At 41.4% G+C, this 22,362-nt stretch overlaps 1 protein-coding gene across 11 annotated transcripts in view; it reads right to left on the bottom strand.

Moving 5' to 3' along the window:
- LOC309652596 (ferritin light chain-like) overlaps positions 1–22,362 on the bottom strand; it is a 167,161-nt gene that overhangs the window by 103,753 nt on the left and 41,046 nt on the right. Inside the window, exon 1 of one of the 11 annotated variants that reach the window (XM_082446678.1) lies at positions 59–4,877. The exons of the other annotated variants lie outside the window; for them this stretch is intronic. The gene's annotated coding sequence lies outside the window, so the exon portion shown is untranslated. Of the gene's footprint in view, positions 1–58; positions 4,878–22,362 lie in introns of those variants that run through there. 11 annotated transcript variants of the gene reach the window in all.

Here is a 22,362-nt window from a genome sequence, read left to right on the forward strand (position 1 = left end):
ACACACACACACACACACACACACACACACACACACACACACACACACACACACACACACACACACACACACACACACACACACACACACACACACACACACACACACACACACACACACACACACACCCTCTTCTTCATTCCACCTGTACTGTCCACTAAACTCCAGAGCTCACCAAGAAGCCTGTCCAACAGCCCAGCCCAACAGCTCTGCCTTGCACAGCCTCCCCTCCTTGTGCTTCCTGTGGGCACCTCAGACAAGCAGTGGGTTCCCAACTGGACCTGAGTTGGTCCCCCAGATGACATTTGGCAATGTCTGGAGACATTTTTGGTTGTCATAGCTAGGGGGAGGACACTACCGGCATTTAGTGGGTGAAGGCCAAGGATGCCGCTGAACATGCCACAGTGCACAGGAAGTGCCGCTCTTCTCCGCAACAAAGAATTTTCTAGCCCAAAATGTCAACAGTGCTGAGGTTGAGAAACCCCATGCTAATGGGTAAATAACGTTGGTATCTTCGTTTGGGTTCCCTCAAAAGCAGACCCTGAGATAAGGATTTGAGTACAACTAGTTCATTTGAGACTTGATTCCCAAAAGCACCAGTAAGCGAGAGGGTAAAGGAGACAAGAAGGGGAAGAAAATCAATCAAGAGTGTGTTAAAGAGCAGGCTACTCCTATAGGCAACTAGGACTCGATCCTGCTGGGGAACCCTGGGAGACTCTATGAGGCAAACCTTGGAGTTATCTCAGACAAGGACAAGGAAACCAGAATATTTCTCTTCCAAATCCCATCTGTTATTAGCTGAAGACTACTCCCAAGGATGTTAACTTTCTGGCACTTCTGGCCTACCCTTAAAGAACCAAAAGAAAGCCCCCTCAGGTAGAGAGTTTTGGGTGCTTGTTGCATGGGTATGCATGGGAATGGTGAGTGATGAGCAGAAATGGGTAGGGTACCAATAATGTGTGCTGGGGTTGGTCCTCCAAGCAAACATTCGTGGGACTGTATCTTCAGGTACTTTCTCTGAGGATGATACCTTAGCCAAAAAAAGTAATTCTAATCATGACCACAGTAGATGTCCTAGAAGACAAGCAACAGTGACACGTTTTAGTTAGAGAGACCTTGTTAGAACACGCAATTGGAAAGATTCTTAGAAACCACGTGCTCCAGTTCTGTACCAATGCATGAATCACTTCTTAAGAATGTCTCTGACAAATGATCATCTAGTCTTTGCTTAAATCCACCCAGGTTACCAGGAACACATTAGCTCATGAGGGATACCCATTCCACTTTCAGAGAGTGTGGATGTGGGAAAATAGAGCCCACACCTTGGAGCCAAGCAGATATGAGTCTGAACCTGACTCACTTTGCAACTTTAGGCAAATAACTTAACCTTTCTGAGTCTTACTCTCTTTAGCTATAAAATACCAGCAGTAGTATTATCTACCTCTTAAGATTACTGTGAAGATTAAATAAGCTAATACAAGGAATTCAGCACAACTTCTGACAGATAGTAGGTGCTAAATTAATATCAACTGCCTTCACTCCTTTTTCTTTTCCATCCTCTCAAATCTCATGTGTCAGCTCCCTGCCTCACAATAAGTTTGGTCCTCCCATTCTGATTCCAACTTCCAGAAGAATATAAAATAAGTGCAGCCCACCTTCCCATGGATCTAAGACTTCCCATCTCCACCAAAACAGGCCTGGCTGGCTTCCTTCACCACTCCTCTCCCACAGGCCTGGCTCTGTGGGCCTCTATTCTCTAGTCACTCTCCAGAAGGGAGTCGAGCTCCCCCAGGGAGACAGCTTCAAACACATCCTTACCTGGGACAAAATATAGTTGGAGATTACATCCTTTTAATTTTGATGCATGTGGATCAAAATGGGCTCTGTATGGAATACTGTTCTCTTTTAACATAAAGAAAAAAATCTGTGCAGTCAGGAAAGGAAGGCACAAAATGAATTTTTCTTTCCTTACCATGCTCCATTTTAACTCTTGCAAACTGGTTTCTTCCAACCTGTACTTGCCCCTTAGCCCTCCATGATGAAAAGTGCTTTCTGTTACTTTTTAAAGGGAAAAATGTAATGCTTCTTAGAAAGAAACAAGATTCACGTTCTGAATAGAGGTGGCCTCACATTTCAGAAGGGCTGGCAAGTCAGCCCTTGGTGGTTGCCAAGAGGTGGGTTGGACAGACACAGCTTGAGCTGGAAGGAACATCCAGCCTTGAAATTTGAAGTGGCAACTTTTGCAATGCCACTCTCCCTTTCCCTGCTTGACGTCCCTGAATGTTCCTTCTGGTCATGCTGACATCTGGCTGGAGAAGAGAATCACCCAGCAAGAGATTGTGCTTTTCATTATCTATAACATGATCCCATTTGTGTGTGTGTGTGTGTGTGTGTGTGTGTGTGTGTGTGAAGACATAAAGACATATCCCAAAATGTTAACAGTGGTTCTGTATCTGTCTGTGACCAATTTGTTACTTTCTACTTTTCTATATTATCTGAATTATTTTGGCAATGGGCATGTATTTAAAATTGCTGCCGACATGAAAAGCTGCTCAGCATCACTAATTATTAGAGAAATGCAAGTCAAAACTACAATGAGGTACCACCTCACACCAGTTAGAACGGCCATCATTAAAAAGTCTACAAATTACAAATGCTGGAGAGGGTGTGGAGAAAAGGGAACCTTCCTACACTGTTGGTGGGAATGTAAAATTGGTGCAGCGACTATGGAAAACAGTATGGAGGTTCCTCAAAAAACTAAAAATAGAGTTGCCATATGATCCTGCAATCCCACTCCTGGGCATATAACCAGACAAAACTATAATTTGAAAAGATACATGCACCCCTATGTTCATAGCAGCACTATTTACAATAGCCAAGACATGGAAAAGACCTAAAAGTCCATCAAGAGACGAATGGATAAAGAAGATGTGGTATATATATATATATATATATATATATTTATATATATACACACACACACACACACACACACACACACACACACTGGAATATTACTCAGCCATAAAAAAGAGTGAAATAATGCCATTTGCAGCAACATGGATGGACCTAGAGATTATCATACTAAGTGAAGTAAGTCAGAAAAAGAAAGACAAATACCATGTGATATCACTTATACATGGAATCTAAAATACAAATCAACATATCTATGAAACAAAAACAGACTCACAGATATAGAGAACAGACTTGTGGTTGCCAAGGGGGAGGGGGCGTAGGGAAGGGAAGGATTGGGAGTTTGGAATTAGCAGAGGCAAACTATTATATATAGGATGGATAAACAACAAGGTCCTACGGTATAGCACAGGAACTATATTCAATATTCTGTGACAAACCATAATGGAAAAGAATATGAAAAAGAATGTATATATACGTATAACTGAGTCACTTGGCTGTACAGAAAAAATTAATACAACACTGTAAATCAACCATACTTCAATAAAATTTTTTAAAAATTTAAAAGTAAACAAAATTACTTCCAAAAACTCAGGAAAAAAAGACCTGTTTCTGTTTTCAAAGAAATGGGGAAAACTTGCTCCTCCTCTTTCAAGTAGGTCATGTGATCTTGGTCCACAAAGCAATGAACAGGGCTCAGTATTTGTCTCCTGAAGCCTGAGTTGGCTTCCTCCAGCCTTGTGGGTACCAAGGTACCTTGCATTTGAGAAATTAAAATTCAGGAAAATGAGGGAGGTCTCGCTCCATGTCCCCTCTCCTACTCCCTTGGGACTTCACTGGCAGTCCTTTTACCCCCACTAGCCACCAGTAACCTGAGGTTCAGTCTGGGGACTGGGAAGAAAGGAGAATCCCTCCTGGGACTGAGGTGACTTGTAGGGCAGGGGTGCTGCCTTATACTTCTTCTTTATTCCCTGCTGGGCCTGGCACCATGATTGACACAAAGAGTCACAGATTCTCAAGGGTGATGAAAACTCAAACGTCCGCTGACCCCAGTCCTTATCCCCATCGTCAGTGCTTAGTAATTACTTCATGAACAGATTAGATGTGGCTACTGGTCACTTTAGCTGCTCAAGAGGTTTGAGCCACAGAGTCAGATGCCCCAGTTCACCCAGACACCATCCCCAGCCAGTCCCTTTTGCCAATGTCCAGGAATTCAAAGACGTGACTCAGCATTTATGTCTCTATGACTGGAGGCAGAAGAAGAGGCCACTGACCCATGATGGGACCAGCACCAACAACAGGTCCCACTTACAGCTTCGGGGGCTGGGGGTGACTGCACGTCTGGCATCAGTACCCCTCCCCTCCCACGGTCCCCCTGCCCCCTCCTCGGGGTGCCTGGATGTGGCTGCAGGCCAAGGCGCAGCGCTGTTCCCCAGTTCAAGATAAGGAAATATCTGGGCCTGATGCTCTATATAAGCACCAGATGGTAATGATTAAAATTAAATTAAATTAATGTTCGACAGTCCGTGAAGGGCATAAATTGCATGGTGTTTGCTTGTCCAATCTGTCATCTTGTTTCCCTTGGCTCAGGTCAACAAACAACAGCCAAAAGCTCCCTCTCTGGGTCAAACAGTAGCTTATTTCTCTGCTATGGAAATGGCTGTTCAGTTTACTCAGCTGAAGGCTCCTATGCTGCCCAAATCGTGATTAAGATGCCTTAAAAGGCAGAGAATTCTATCTTCTTGCCACAATCTCCAGCAGCCATCTCCCCAACACACTATAATAGCAATTACTGGTTAGAATTCAGAAACTGGGAAATCTGAACCTGGCCTAGGAACAAACCATTGCTAAAATCACAAAGCAATTTCCAGCTCTAATGACAGCCTTCTTCATTCACATGGTTTCTAGAGCATGTGGGCAGTGCTGATGTGTTACCAAGTTGCAAAAGGATCCATGGTATCCCATTTTTAAATCACCCATCTGCCAAGTACTCCCTTCCAGAGAACTTTCAGATTTAGGCTTTTGCTCTTTCCCCCTGTGTTAGTCAGAGATCAGTGGTCCAATATTTACATTGTCCTTCTAGCTACTTACATCCAAAGTAACATTTCAACCTTGGTACTTCTGCATAAGAACTTCGATGAACTTTTCACAATGTTTAGCGTATATTTTTGGTGACAAAGATTCATTTTTCCAGGAGTAAGCCAAACAGTAGGACAAGCAGCTGAAGCACGAACAGGGTGATGGAAGCTGGGATGTGCCACCCAGATGGCCCTTAAGGAATGAGACACTTACTCCCCCTGATGCTGGGCATGCTGCTGGAAGGCGGCCTTCAGCTGTCGGCCCGCTTTGGGGGTCACCTCCGCTGAAGACAACGGCTTTGCCCCAGATCTCATCTCCTTCGGAGGGCAGCCCAGCTCTCCCAACTCAGGACAGCTCTGAGGGGCCTGCTCTTCTCACTATTTTCTCTGCCTGGGCTTGTCTTCCAGATTACTGCCTGACTCCTTCCCTGACTCATCTGGGTCTCTGCTCAAATGTCACTTCGTCAGAAAGGCTTACCCTTTCCCCAGAGCCCCACCTCCATAGCTTCCCGTGCCTTATCCTGCTTTCATTTTCTTCATAACTCTTACCACTACCTGACACTATTTAGATATTTGTCTATCATTTAGTTTATTGCCTGTCTCCCCACTAGAATATGAGCTATATGATAGCTGGGACTTTAGCTGTTTTGTTCATTGCTTTATCTCCACTACCTAGAAAAATGCCTAGCACATATATAGAGGTACTCAGCAAATATCTGTGAATAAGTGAATGAATGAATGAATGATTAATTGCCTAATATCTTAGCTACTTCCTAGTACTTCGGCTGCCTTGGTCTCTCTCTCCATATCCTGAGAATCCGAGTCCTGCCAGGGTAGCATAATAGTCAAGAACATGGGCTTGGGAGTTAGGCTGACTTATTCACTTAGTTCACACACAATTACATAGCTCTTGTTAACGCATTTAATGCTCATAACAGCTGTAAGAGATAAGTATTATTATTATTCCCATTTTAAAGATGAAGATACTGAGCAACAGAGAGGTTAAGTAATTTGCCCCAGGCCACATATCTAGTAGGAGCCAGAATTCGAACCCAGGCAATCTGTCTCCAGAATTTCTGCCACTTACCAGCCATGTAATTTTGAGTAAGTTCCTCTCTGAATTGGTTTCTTTGCCCATAAAAATGGAAATGGAGATAATAATGCTTACCACACAGAGTTGTAAGCCGGAAGTGAGATGATGTGTGAAAGTGCTTAGCAGGGTCCCGAGCCACAGAAGCACTTAATAAAGTAGTTGTTACCATTTCTGTCCCAGTGCCTTGCCTTCCTCTACACCCTAACAGGCTACACGGCCTTCCAAGTATTACCCCCACCTGACTTTTGTTTCATTTTGGATGTCCTATACTGACGGCCTGACCCTTGCTGAAGGCCTTGGATGATATACCCACTCACCATTCTGACGCTCCACGGGCAGCCCCAGCATGTGTCACCTCCACCCTTGACTCCACTCTACCTTGCCTCACCCCTGTGACAGACCTAGGGCCAGGTCCAGAACCCTTCCCTTCTGCCCTTCCCTGTCAAATCTCAAAAGAAAAATCATTCTTAGAGGCAGAAGCAACAAAATTCAGGCAGCATGACTTGTCTTTGACAACTGGCCTTGCAGTTCTTTGGGGTTGCCATTACCTGGTATAATCACTCAGATAAGCCACAGCCCAAACTTGACCGGGTGTGGTGGCCACTCTCATGCACTGTCCAGTTCCTCCTTCAAAGAAACCCTTGTTGTCCTAGCTGCTAGGGGTCCTGATGGTGACAACCCTCAGCTCTCAGCCTCTTCAGGGACTGCCTCAGCTGCAGAGAGCCAACTTGACCCAAAGGTGGTTTCCCTGGTACTTTCTGAGGTTGTCCATATCCAATGTTCAAGGCGGAAATATAAACTCCCAGCCATTTTGGCCCAACTGAGGACAACTCTGAAGGACCATTCTAGCTCCCGAGCTCCTTGTGGGTCGGCCGAAGCTATTGTTGGGCCTGCATCACAGCTCGGCTTCTCCTTCTGCCCATTCCTTCTTCCTTCCCCTCCTTTCCCCAAGAAGGGGATCCCAAGGGTACACCCTAATAAGCATCCTACCCTCTATGCTCTATCTCAGAGTCAGCTTCTCAGAAAGCCCAGCCTACAATACAAGGTCTAGCCCAATTCACCCACGCTCACTGTCACGATCTCTGGATTCCTCCAGAAACTATTAAATCCAAGAGACAAAATGGCTCCAGAATTACAGCTCCCTGGACAATTTCCCAACTCATCCCCAATCATTTTTTACTTTTTCTCAGAGGCACGACTAGTGTAGCTTGCCTGCTTACACAAGCACATAAATGAAGTCAGAAAAATGATCTTTCCTGATGCCTATTAATCAATTTCTTGCCTACTATACATCGCCTCAGCTCAGAGCTTCTCTTTCCTCAAGGAAGTCAGACAGATGATCACGGGTTGCCACACAACACTGGTTCTTTACTTTGACCTATTGAGTCCTAGGATGATTTATCAGCAAACAAGAAGCTAGTCTGACTATCCGTCAGAAGCAGACAAAGAGTCAGTCATTAAAGGAATATAAACAACTAGGTGCTTCATCCATTTTCTAAAGCTGATATATTTATAAACATGCCCTTGGGCAAGGGTCAGTCTCAACGATACCTCCTTTGGGAATAACAGATCCCAAACTACTTATTTGTTATGACCATACATGACATTTTGATCTGAGTAATCATTAAAATATCTGTACTTTTAATGGTCCATAAAAATCTTAACATGCTTCCTTACATGTCAGATTTTCTAAACTACAACTGGACGAACCTCCCATTTGGTCTTCAAGAATAGAAAAAATAACTCCCCTATTTAAGTGTGTAGTACTGTGTGTTTGATAAGCTAATAAAATCATAAAGGATGAAAGTACAGTAGAGTATAACTGCTTATTTTTTAAGATTTTCTGTGGGAAGATACTTTATCTTATTAAGCAGATCTTCCTAAGTAAATCCTTTGCTCTCACGGCGTGCAGCCTAATTCTTACAAAGGAATTAAAGGACTACTTGATAGTCTATTGGTTTCTCATATTAGCTTTTATTTTATTATGTCCCTTTGGAAATATTGTTTCATTTTTGATCTGAGAGTCTGTCTAGATATACAAAATGGAGCTGATATTGTTAGGCAGGCTTAGGTACTTATCAATATTCTGTCCTTTGTGTGAAAAATGCTATGATTGATGCTGACCCGAATCTGTAGGGACAATTACAACTGTAAAAGCAGATGCTCCTCTCCCAGGCCCACCCCAGCCATATGTTTTTGATTCCTGGTGCTGGGCACTTGGCAGAGATGGGCATTTTGTGTCAGTCAGCCTCTGATACTCCTGGACTGTCTGAAGATTATTTTTTAGAAGTTATGGTTCACCACTGATGAGGCTACTTGCCTCTATTGCCTTCGAGGATTCTGTAACTCCTACGGCTCATGCTCTGAGATTTTGTTTTTGTGCCCCAGATACTTATAACCACTTTAGCAGGCTCCCATAAAGTGGTTACTTGGACCACTGGAACAGTGAGTTGAAAGGACTTTTAAAAAACATTCAGTATTAAAAAAAATATACGGTTGGTGGTGAACATCACTGCAGGAAAAACTACTGAAGTTTAACATCTGCCCTTAGAAGCTTCAGATTTACTGGGGGAGACAAAATTAAGACAGAGTGATGTTTGCCATCATTGAAATAGGTTGGGTTGTATGATCACTCACAAGATCTCAAAGTGAATCACGGAGTTCCTTGTTAAAATGTAGCTCACGCAGACCTACTGAATACAAATCTCAGCACTGGTGCTGGAATCTGCATCTTTAACAAGCTCCCCAAGTGATTCTCATGCACACTGAATGTTGACACCCATTGCCCTAGAGGCTGATTATTTCAGCCTGAGCATGGTTCCTCAATACCACCACTAGTTAGTGGTCCTCTGTGTTTTGGAAGGAAATGGGGCATTTAGCGACTATCACCACTGAAACGTATGATTAATCATTGTAATGATGGTGCTGACGCCCCACCCAGAGCTCCTTTACCACTCTAGTGCACCCGCCCCCCAGCTCCTGACTCCACCTCACCCAGAACCAAGATCGGCTCTGTTTATTTTATATTTAGCAGCTGTGACTGTTGGCTGCTAACAGCTCACAGCTGCACTCTTCTCTGGAGAAGCGTTCTCTGCTGACAGAACCCACCTCACTCAGAGATGCCTAAGAGGTCATATACCCGCCAACACAGCCAATGACTGACTGGTATTAAGGAGCAAAAGACCAGCCCCTTTGCCTCAAGGGAGACAACTCTGTGGTGCCATCTTTGCCCTAGAGCTCTCTGTGGAATCAAGGCTGATGGCTAGACCTCTGCTGAAACCACTTCTTTGCTTAGCTTCTTCTCCTGCTTCTTTCCTTTCCTTCCGTAGAGGTTTCTCCCAAGAACATTCCCTCAGTAAGAATCCCTGTCTCCTTCTCTGCTTCTACATTACCTACGGCAAAATTGTTATTCAGCAGTTGAGGATTTTCCAAAGAGAAAAAGTTGTAAAAATTACAAGAGAGATTCTGTGAATAAATACAGACATATTTGTAGCAAGATATTAAAGAAATAGGAGGTCTGGTTCCAAGTAAAATGGGGTAACTATACCCTGTTTATCTCACTCAATGCAGCTATAAAACCTGGACAGAATGCACAGGGCAGCTATTTGAGGATTCTGAAAAGTAAACAGCATGCAGATTGGGAAAGAAGACACACCTGAACCCGAAGTACGACCAAACTGGTGGTGAGTTTATCATTTATTTTTCCTCTGCTATCCCTGGCCTAGAATCAAGGCAGCCCCAAACCTAGAAGTAGATACTGGGCAGGCACAGAGAGAGAGCTCCAGGGGAAGCCCTCTAGTTCTGTCTGGAAGGGCAGGAAAGAGATCTCCTGATGCTCAAAGAGAATAGGGGAAATCTCCAGGGTTTTTCCCCCTTTTCTGTTTTCTTGCACTCCAGGAAATCCTGCAGTAGCAGCAGAGACAGCAAGCAGCAACGAGGGCCTATGGGTGCCTAGAACTGAAGAAGGGGAACCGTTATGTTTTGATCAGAAGAGCTGTGTCCCAAGAGGATGTGGTGAACCCCCATAGCTATTTTTCTCTCTCTTCCCTCCTGCTGCTTGGTCCCAGACATGGGTACAGCTGTGGGAAGTACACAGCACAGCACAATAGCTAAAGCCCCATCTTTCTGAGGTCAGAGACTAAAAGGTGAGCCCCAGGGAAGAAATAGTAATGGGGAAATTTGGGGAGAGAGTATAGCTTGGGAAAACCACCCCATAAGATTGTCTCTGAACTCCTAGGCTCACTCCCTAGCTGTACATATGTGGATCTGACCCTAAATAATATACCAATGATTCCAAGAACTGAATTATGGGATAGAACGCTGTCCAGGTCCCAGACTGGCCACTGAGCGGCACAAACATGAGACAGATCTGAATAGCACTGCAGGGGCTTTGAAACTGAACTGAGCCCGGAGCCAAAACCCACAGAAGGCTAGCTGCAATGTGCAGCCTGAACCCAAACAAGTTGATGGCCCGTTAAAAATAGCTACGTTCCCCATAGACTTTAAACAAGACCCAGAATCTCGTAACTCGGAGTCTCCCAAAACATCCAAGAGAGAATCTAAAATTAATCAGCATACAGAGAACCAGGAAAAACCTTCAACTCACATTGGAAAAGACAACCAACAGACACCAATGCCATGATGACAGGTGCTGGGATTATCGAAGACTTTAAAGTAACTATTATTAAAATGTTCCAAGAAGTAAAGGAGAACACTTTGGAAATGAAGGGAAAGATAGAAAGTCTCAGCAGAGAAACAGAATATATAAAGGGGAATCAAGTTGGAAATTTTGAACGGAAAAATGCAATAACCAAAGTAAAAAACTCACAAGATGGGCCCAAAAGGAAAATGAAAATAATAGAGTAAATAGTGAATTTATTGGTAGATCAATAGAAATTATTCAATCCAAACAACAGGGTGAAAAAATATTGAAAAATTAATGAAGATAGTCCTGGAAGCTATAGGGAAATACTAAAGGTGTAACATTTGTGTCATTGGAGGCCCAGAAGGAGATGAGAAAGGGTATGCTGTAGAAAAGATATTTGAGGAAATAATGGCTAAAAACATCACAAATTTGGCGAAAGACATAAACTTACAGGTTTAAGAAGCTCAATGGATCTCAAATAGTATAGTATAAACCCAAAGAAATCCATGCCTAGACACATCACAATCAAACTGCTAAAAACTAAATACAAAGAAAAAATCTTGCGAGTAGCCAGAGAAAATATCACATTACTTATAGGAGAATTACAATTTGAATGTCAGCAAATTCTCTTCAGAAACTGTGGAAGCTCCTATGTTATCTTCTAGGCCATTTACAGTTTTGTGTTTTACATGTAGGTCTGTGATCGACTGATTTCTGTGACGAGTGTAATATCTGTGTGTAGATTATTATTATCATTATTTTTGCAGGTGGATGTCCAGTTTTCCAGTACCATTTGTTAAATAGGCTATCTTTGCTCCATTGTACTGCCTCTGTTCCTTTGTCAAAGATCAGTTGACTATATTTATGGGGTTCTATTTCTGAACTCCCTATTCTCTTCCATCGATCTATTTGCCTGTTCTTTCACCAATACCACACTGTCTTGCTTACTGTAGCCCTATAGCAAGTCTTGAAGTCAGATACCATGAGTCCTCCAACTTTGCTCTCCTTTAATATTATGTTGGCTATTCTGGGTCTTTTGCCTCTTCATATAAACTTTAGATTCATATTGTCAATATCCATGCAATATACTTGCTGGGATTTTGATTGGCATTGCATTGAATCTAGAGATCAAATTGGGAAGAACTGATATAGTGACAATTTTGAGTTTTCCTATCCATGAAGATGGACTAGGTGTCCATTTATTTAGTTTTGTTTGATTTTTGTTCATCAGAGTTTTGTAGTTTTCCTCATATAGATCTTATACATATTTTGTTAGATTTATACATATTTCATTTTGGGGATACTAATGTAAATGGTATTGTGTTTTTAATTTCAAATTCTACTTGTTCATTGCTGGTATATAGGAAAGTGACTGACTTTTTAATATTAACCTTGTATCCTGCAACCTTGCTATGATTGATTATTAGTTACAGGAGTTTTTTGGTTGATTCTTTTGGATTTTCTACATAGACAATCATGTCTTCTGTGAACAAAGACAGTTTTTTCTTTCTCAATCTGTATACCTTTTATTTCACTTTTTATTGCATTAGCTCAAACTTCCAGTATGATGTTGAAAACAAATGGTACAGTAGGGAGACATCCTTGCCTGGTACCTGATCTTAGTTGGAAAGCTTCGAGTTTCTCACCATTAAGTTTGATGTCAGCTGTAGAATTTTTTGTATATGGTCAATTACAACGCAGGTTTCCCTACCCTAGCACTGGTTTCCTGCAGTGGTTTCTGCTATTGAGTCTCTGCTCTGGTAAGCTACAAATCCCTTTATTTGCCTTCTGTCTCTATAATATTGGGGGCAGTGGTTTGCCCTATGTTTTCTCTGTTATGGATCCAAGAAAAGTTGTTGATTTTTCAGTCTGCTCAGCTTTTTACTTGTCAGGATGGAGTGGCAGCTTCCAAGCTCCTTATATGCAGAACTGGAAACTGAAAGTCCCTCACCAGCAAACCTTTTCTGAAAGAATCGTTAAAAGAAGTGCTTCAGGATTAATCTCCAAGATTTACAAGCAGCTCATGCAGCTCAATAACAAAAAAACGAACAACCCAATCCAAAAATGGGCAGAAGACCTAAATAGACATTTCTCCAAAGAAGATATACAGATTGCCAACAGACACATGAAAGAATGCTCAACATCATTAATCATTAGAGAAATGCAAATCAAAACTACAATGAGATATCATCTCACACCGATCAGAATGGCCATCATCAAAAAATCTAGAAACAATAAATGCTGGAGAGGGTGTGGAGGAAAGGGAACACTCTTGCACTGTTGGTGGGAATGTAAATTGATACAGCCACTATGGAGAACAGTATGGAGGTTCCTTAAAAAACTACAAATAGAACTACCATACGACCCAGCAATCCCACTACTGGGCATATACCCTGAGAAAACCATAGTTCAAAAAGAGTCATGTACCAAAATGTTCATTGCAGCTCTATTTACAATAGCCAGGACATGGAAGTAACCTAAATGTCCATCGACAGATGAATGGATAAAGAAGATGTGGCACATATATACAATGGAATATTACTCAGCCATAAAAAGAAATGAAATGGAGGTATTTGTAATGAGGTGGATGGAGTTAGAGTCTGTCATACAGAGTGAAGTAAGTCAGAAAGAGAAAAACAAATACAGTATGCTAACACATATATACGGAATCTAAGGAAAAAAAAAAAAGCCATGAAGAACCTAGTGGCAAGACGGGAATAAAGACACAGACCTACTAGAGAATGGACTTGAGGATATGGGGAGGGCGCGGGGTGAGATGTGACAGGGTAAGAGAGTGTCATGGACATATATACACTGCCAAATGTAAAATAGATAGCTAGTGGGAAGCAGCCACATAGCACAGGGAGATCAGCTCGGTGCTTTGTGACCACCTAGAGGGGTGGGATGGGGAGGGTGGGAGGGAGGGAGATGCAAGAGGCAAGAGATATGGGAACATATTGTATGTGTATAACTGATTCACTTTGTTATAAAGCAGAAGCTAACACACCATTGTAAGGCAATTATACTTCAATAAAGATGTTAAAAAAAAAAAAAAAAGAAGTGCTTCAAATAAAAGGGAAATGTTACCAGAAAGAAACCTGGAACATTAGGAATGGAAGAAGAGCAAAAAAAATGGTAACCATCTGGGTAAATAGAACAGTCTCTCCTGTTGAGTTCTTTAAAATATGTTTGATGATTAAAAGCAAAATTTATCACATTTTCTGATGAAGTTTTAGATGTATGTAGATAGATTATATAAAAAGCAACTACAATATAAAGGAGGGAGGGTAAAGGGACCTATATGGTGGTAATATTTTTCCACTTAAAGTAGTAAAATATTGATTCTGAGTGGACTGTGAAAAATTGAATATGTATATTATAATCCCTAGAACCAACACTAAAAATACTATATAAAGAGACAGTAAAAAACACGAGAAAAATTTTAATGTAATATTAAAACATGTCTAAATAATCCAAAAAGAGGCAGAAAAAGGGAAACAGAGAGATGAAAAATAGAAGGAACAACTAATAAAACAAATAATGAAATAGTAGGCTTAAATAAAAACATCAATAATTAAATGTAAAAGTCAGAGATTGTCAGAATAAATCAAAAAGAAATAAGACCCAACTATATGTTCTTCACAAGAGACTCACTTCAAATATAATGATATAGGTATATTAAAAGTAAAAAGATATATCTTTAGGCAACTACTATCAATAATAAAAGGAGGACTTCCTTGGTGGCGTAGTGGTTAAGAATCTGCCTGCCAATGCAGGGGACACGGGTTCAAGCCCTGGTCCGGGAAGATCCCACATGCCACGGAGCAACTAAGCCCGTGCGCCACAACTACTGAGCCTGTGCTCTAGAGCCCGCGAGTAACAACTACTGAAGCCCATGCACCTAGAGCCTGTGCTCTGCAACAAGAGAAACCACCGCAATGAGAAGCCTGCACACTGTAACAAAGAGTAGCCCCCGCTCGCCACAACTAGAGAAAGTCCGCGTGCAGCCAACGAAGACCCAACGCAGCCAAAAATTTAAAAATAAATAAAAATTTATAAAATAATTTAAAAATAAAAGGAAAGCTGGAGTGACTATAGTTTAAAAAAAGAGAAGAAGACACTATGGCAAAGTGGCACGATGCTGAATCTAAGCTACTTGTCACCATTAATTCCTTAATAAACTATTTACGTTCTTAGGAAGGTTTTACTGTCTTACCTTTCATGCATCCAGATACTAAAAAGCTGCTAGCACTAGCTGGACAGCTTTTGTGAATGTTCACGGGTTTGGAATTAGAATCTTACAGACTGTTGCACTCTAATGATTTACCGTAAGAACACAGGACATAACACCTTTATCCCTAACTTTCCCAGTTATTTTCATTTTACCCCCTCCATAGTACAAAGCCTTATGCTTCAAAACTACAAGAAAACAATGTGGCCATATAACTAACATCACTTGCCTTGAGTCTCATTTGTCTGTTAAGAAAGTTATGTGTAGCCACCACAAGTAAGGGGATACGACTCTGAAACCCTTTTTTGTAAGAATAGTTCTTTAAGTACGGAGGTCCCTTAAAAAACTAAAAATAGAACTACCACATGAACCAGCGATCCCGCTCCTGGGCATATATCCAGAGAAAACTATAATTTGAAAAGATACATGCACCTCAATGTTCATTGCAGCACTATTTACAATAGCCAGGACATGGAAGCAACCTAAATGTCCATTGACAGATGAATGGATAAAGAAGATGTCGTACATATATACAATGGAATATTACTCAGCCATTAAAAAGAATGAAGTAATGCCATTTGCAGCAACATGGATGGACCTAGAGATTATCATACTGAGTGAGGTAAGTCAGACAAAGAGAAATATTGTATGATATACCTTATATGTAGAATCTAAAAAGAAACGATACAAGTGAACTTACTTATAAAACAGAAGTAGACTCATAGACTTAGAGAACGAACTTATGGTTACCAGGGGGAAGGGATAGTCAGGGAGTTTGGGATCGACATGTACATACTGCTATATTTAAAATGGATAACCAACAGGACCTACTGTATAGCACAGGGAACTCTGCTCAATGTTATGTGGCAGCCTGGATGGGAGGGGAGTTTGGGGGAGAATGGATACATGTATATGTATGGCTGAGTCCCTTTGCTGTACACCTGAAACTATCACAACATTGTTAATGGGCTATACTCTAATACAAAATAAAAAGTTAAAAAAATTTAAAGTAAAAGCGAACATTATATACAGGGGTTTCCTCATACATAAAAAATATCAGTACAAAGCTATGTATTCTAACTTCCCATGGGAATGATAGGCAGAGAAATGATAGGGATTTGGGACCTGGTTTCCTAAATTTTGGAAAGTTACAGATCCTTTATGACTTCAGTTTTCCATTATATAATGGAGATAATAACACCTATGTGATATGGTTGTTGTGAATATTAAGATACCTTATGAAGATGCAAACTAGTATATATAGGATGGATAAACAACAAGGTATTAACTGTATAGCACAGGGAACTATATTCAATATCCTGTGGTAAACCATAATGGAAAAGAATATGAAAAAGAATATATATGTATAACAGAGTCACTTTGCTGTAGAGCAGAAATGAACACAACATTGTAAATCAACTACACTTCAATTAAATTAAAAAAAAAGACACCTTATGAGATGTCTTAGCGTAGTGCCTGGCACACAGTGGGTACTCAATGAACATAGTTTGCTAATTCTTCGTTTTCATTCCCTAGAGTTATTTTTGCTAAAGAAATTGAAAGTAAGGAGATACCATGTCAGCTTTGAAGTTCCAGAGTAGGCTTTATGGAGGGTATGTAATGATCTTGGCTTTGAGGGAAAGCTGAGATTTGATGGACAGTGAAAAAGAAGAAAGGCCTCCCAGGGCCTGGTAATAAGATGGGAAGAAGATAATCTTTGAAGTCTCAGGCAGCCAAAGGTAGGATTAATGAATAAAGAACACTGGATAAGTAGGAGAGATATTGACTTGGAACCTAGCCTTAAGTAAACACAATGAGAAAGTCTTGTGTGCGTGTGAGAGTTGACTTCAGGTTAGCCCATGACTACATGGTGAAGTAGGCAAAATTTTCCTTTGGTGCTTTTCCAACACGACTTTTCTGCCTTTCCTTCCCTTTCAGCATCACTTCTTCCAAAGACTCCATTATACTATTTATGCTCAACTATCACCTATTTGGGAAGAAAGCGGGCTAAAAAAATATCCAATTCATACTAAAGGGGTTTTGACCTCATGAGTTAATCCTCCTAGGTCATCGGTATTTTAAAAGAGAATCTTGGATTGTCTTATGATTAATCAAGAGAAAAGCTCTCCGGTGACTGAATTTCCACCACTTCTCCTGAGTAGGGAAGACAGTTTTGATTATAGAGGCTACCCACTCAAATCATACCACAAAGATAACGTCCCACTCCATCTATGGGTGATAAGGACCCTAATTAATAGACCTGGGCATGCACAGTCTAGACATAATCATGCTTTAATGTCAACATTCTAAATGAGGCTCTAAAAGAATTTGTCTGAATTACCCTTATGTGAATGTCAGGATTGAATAATATATTATATATAGCCCTGGGGACAAAGAAATAGCCCTGGGGACAAAGAAATAGCGTTGGGGACAAAGAAATGGAGGAGCAAGCAAGGGAAAAAAGGCCAAGCCTCAAAGTAACAGTATTAAATCCAAAGGCCAGATGTATGATTGCCAATTATCCTCCAAGCTTTGGGAGTTAGGGAGGTGGGGTGCAAAATGGGAACTGGTCAGGAACAAATGTTAATAAGTCCAAGGGGATTGTGGTGACCAGTCCATCCATAACATCCATGGCTCATGTTTCTTATTCAGTGGCTGCCAGCTGTGACTGCCCACTGGATTAGCTTAAAAGGTTAAAGGCAGGGTGAGTATAGAAGATGCAGCAATGGACTTGTGGGGAAATTTTAAATAAATATTAGAGAAGAATTGGTAGTTATTAAAATACAGAAGCTAAGAAGCTATTAGAATACAGAAGTTATGGCACACGCGTCCAGAGGAGGTAGTAAAATCACTATTTAAAGACTCATTAGACACCCATTTATTTTTAAGACAGGATTTAAGAAAAATAATGAGATCTATCTTCTGGTAGTGCTGAGATATGAGCTAAATGACCCACAAGAGGTCTCTTCAAACCCAAGAGATTCTGTTTAAACGTTAGAATCCATCTGCCAGAATGGAAATTAAATCCGATAAGCATTCTCCTCGGAAAAACATTGCTTTATAGGAGCAATGCTCTATTTGCTCTTCTCTTTCTTTCTTTTCATCCCTTCCAAATTAAAAACTGGCTCAAACCTATCTCAAAAGTAATTTTCTTGACATTAACCCCTAAGAACAGGATTCATAACTTAATATACCAAGAATGGCAAACAGACTTCACCTTGATAGAGGTTTCCTGAACTTTGTGTTGAGAAATATTCTGAAGCTGCATTCAGAGGGCTATGTCTGATTAGCAATGCCTGCCCTGTGCAGGAAGCAGGGATTAGAGCATGCTCACTGGGTGTTTGCTACTCCTGCTATATAACAACCCAAGGAATACTTATAATTAAAAGCAATAAAAAGGTAATCTAATATTTTAATATTCTGAGGCATATATGATCTCACAGGTATCAATGAGATTTGGTGCCTGATATAATGGACTCCTTCCAAGAATATGGAAATAAGGGGCTAGTTATTGTTCAAAACAAAAAGATCCGGCAGAAGAGAAAAAGACATAATACTGGTGCACTAAGAATAGGTAGGTTTTTTTTCCAAATCCACTGGCCTAAAGTTAAAACCCTAAGGAAAATATTTAGGTGTTATTTAAAGGAGAGAGGAAACAGAACTGATACTGTTATGACCATATACCACGTGGATTGGCCTAATGAAGGCACAGATAATATTCTTCTAATATTGATTACAAAACTGATTTTACACGCAGAGAGCTGAACTGCAATTGTCATCCACTTCCAGAGCCATCTTGTTAACCACAAAGCTATACTGCCTAAATCTTAGCTGGAACTCTGATCCCTCGCTGTGCTTAGTAACTTTTATTTCTTTTGATAGCCAAACTACTCAGCTGCCTAACAGCCTTTAGAGTCCAGCTCTTTCAAGGGATTCAACCCAGAATTTCACGAGCCTTGGAGTCAATCCCCACTCTACCATCTAAAGTCGTGGTGATCTGTCACATGGTCTGGTTGCTGGGGTGATGTCGAAGCCCCTAGCACAGTGCATACATTCCTCCAGCCTCCTATCAGCTTTCCCTGAGATGAGCCAAAGGGGTCCGTGTGTGGTAGTTGGGGGTGATGTGGCAGGGGGATTTGAGGGGATATTGCCTGATATATTGTTGGAACTCAAAGATTTAACAAATGAATAAATAGTTCAACGCATGTGTGGAATTCTGGGGACTACCTTAAACAGTGGGAGGAAAAGTGTCTTCTGGCCTTGGAAAAACAAATATAGCAAGCCAGAAAACTAGAAGCAGGCCACTGTATATAAGGCCGTTGCTTTCCTATCCTGCTATCACCAAACATCCTCCCCCTAAGACAGGAAAACTAGGATAGCTTTGCACAGAAGGCTTGTCTGTCAGTGGGAGAATCCCAAGACAGGAGGTTAAACTTCCAATTAGCAGGGGGAAGTTTATGCAGGCATGTTGACATCTGGCGGCACTTAATCTGGGAGTTCTCTAGCATGTACAGTATGAAGTAAAAGGGTCATGCACAGGATCATTAAAGTGTACAGTTTGTTCTAATTTCAAATCTGGACATGGACAAATAGACTTTTTCCTCTTTATCAATATACTGGTATGTTGGGAGATAAACAACATTTAAAACTCTGCAGCCTTGGGCTTCCCTGGTGGCGCAGTGGTTGAGAGTCTGCCTGCCAATGCGGGGGACACGGGTTCGAGCCCTGGTCTGGGAGGATCCCACGTGCCGTGGAGCGGCTGGGCCCGTGAGCCACGGTTGCTGAGCCTGCGCGTCTGGAGCCTGTGCTCCGCAGCGGGAGAGGCCGCGATAGTGAGAGGCCCGCGTACTGCGATGAAGAGTGGCCCCCACTTGCCGCAACTAGAGAAAGCCCTCGCACAGAAACGAAGACCCAACACAGCCATAAATAAATAAATAAATAAATAAATAAATAAATAAAAATTAAAAAAAAAAAAGACTTCAAGTGTTCACTTGGGACCCCTGATAATAATATCCTCCAGGAATAAAGGCAAAACTAGAAAATTATAAAAAAAAAAAAAAAAAACTCTGCAGCCTTTAACAACTTTAATGGAGGAAACAACTATGCTTAGTTTTAGTAACCAGAGATGAACTTGAAATAGTTTCTGAATAAAAAATTAATTTTTGTTTTCAATTTAATCTTTTCTGAATTGTTCATTTTGGATGTTAAGCTGTGCTGCTATCGTCACTTAGAGAGGGAGAGTTTGGTGATGTTTGATCAACAAAGAAAATTAGTGCATAAGGCTGTATGAAATTGGCTATGTTTGGACTTCATTTTTTTTTAAATTAATTAATTAATTAATTTATTTATGTCTGTGTTGGGTCTTCGTTTCTGTGCGAGGGCTTTCTCTAGATGAGGCGAGCGGGGGCCACTCTTCATCGTGGTGCGCGGGCCTCTCACTGTCGCGGCCTCTGCCGTTGCGGAGCACAGGCTCCAGACGCGCGCAGGCTCAGTAATTGTGGCTCACGGGCCCAGTTGCTCCGCGGCACATGGGATCTTCCCAGACCAGGGCTCGAACCCGTGTCCCCTGCATTAGCAGGCAGATTCTCAACCACTGCGCCACCAGGGAAGCCCTGGACTTCATTTTAAAAGCACCTTTGCAGAGGATATACAGTCTTGGGAAACAGTGGTACCTAGAATCCAGTAGCAGAACAAGTTTTTCCTTGGCAAGAGCAAATTTTGCTTTACAGTAAATTACTTGGACAATGCTTCTGCCTTTTATGTTTCATCAATTTCAGTTATTTTATAAGCAAAATATTATTAATTATGGAATGAAATATGTAACTTAATCTCCATTTAGGTTTGGATATCATTCTAACTAAAATAACTTAACTATCTACTTGGTGAAGGTGTACAGAAGAAAAACACATTCTCAGCTCCAACTTACCCATTATCATGGATTGCTGTCGACAGAGAAAACTACTTCATACCACAAGCTCTGCTCCACAGAGGCAACATATTTTGAACCTAATGCTCGTCTATATAATTTCGACTATATAGATTGCTTAATTCAATCCATTATTGGAACATAGGTAGAAACATTTGATTTATCCTGTGCTCTTGGGCTCAAAATAGAACTGAGTTTTCTCAGGAATATAGAAAACTAGGAATTTATAAAATTAGGGAAGTATGAAATTATGGCATTTGGAGTTGAGAAGGAACTTTCACAGAATTCAGAATACCTAGATATTCTGCAGGGCAGGCTGTAAGTGCTGGGAAATGAAAGCCCTCCAGGACCAGCCCTTGCACACTGATAGCTGGGACTTGGTGGATAAGGATGCCAGGTCTCAAGCCTCTTGGATGGGATACCTCTGAGGTGCCCGTCTACATCATGGATAGCAAACCATTTCTGTAAAGGGCCAGAGAGTAAAGTTTTAGACTTTGACACCACATGGTTTCTACTGCAACTATTCAACTCTGCTGTTGTAGAGTGAAAGCAGCCGTAAACAATTCGTAAATGAATGAGCATGGCTATGTTCCACTAAAACTTTATTTATGGACACAGAAATATGAATTTCACATCATTTTTATGTGCCACGAAATACTCGTCTTCTTTTGATGTTTGTAACCGTTAAAAAAACCCCGTAAAAACCATTCGTAGCTCATGGGCTGTATAAAATCAGGCTGGATTTGACCCACATGGGCTGTGTGTGCTAATCCGTGTTCTAACGTTATCTCTTGAAGTTTCCCTTGGGGATTCTACAGTGGTATCTTGCTAGAAAATTCACCCTTTATTGCTTTCCATATCTTCCCTGTCTCATTTCCCCATTCACTTAACAGTGTTCCCAGGAATCACCTCCAAATAAGCTACTTGCACTTGGATACTGGTCTTGAGGTCTGCTTCTGGGGGGAAGCAAACTAAGACAACCAGCTTGGCTGATTAATCACTGAACTGAACATTCGTTGCTTTGACATCATGAAGATCCTGTTGAAAGACTCCTGGGATCCTAAGAGTAGATTCAATAAAAGGCTCTTTTCATTATATTCTCAGACTGACAGTGCAATAGGTTAAATGGGTAAACTTAACCATTCCAGTCTTTTGATTTGCACCCAAGGTAAAACTGAGAGTGTTAACACCGGCAATGAGCCCAAGGCAGCCACTCTGTCTCAGATCCATCGCTCTCAAACCCTCATGCTGGTTGTATCCGCAGTGAGGACATCAAGACGCTTTGCAGCAGTATGTGTGTGAGTCAGAGTCAACCGAGCCATGTAACAGCCCACAGGAACCCAGAGGCACTGGGTGTGATGATTACCACTGCAGCAATCTCTGTAGCCATGTGGACTTATGAAATGGGTTTCCTTCCCAAAGCTCCCTGACAATAACCAAAGGACTGAACGATTTCTAGATCAAGAACAGTAGGTG

Source organism: Balaenoptera physalus (genome assembly GCF_965194825.1).
Source record: "Balaenoptera physalus genome assembly, chromosome: X".
NCBI classification, from domain to species: Eukaryota; Metazoa; Chordata; class Mammalia; order Artiodactyla; family Balaenopteridae; genus Balaenoptera; species Balaenoptera physalus.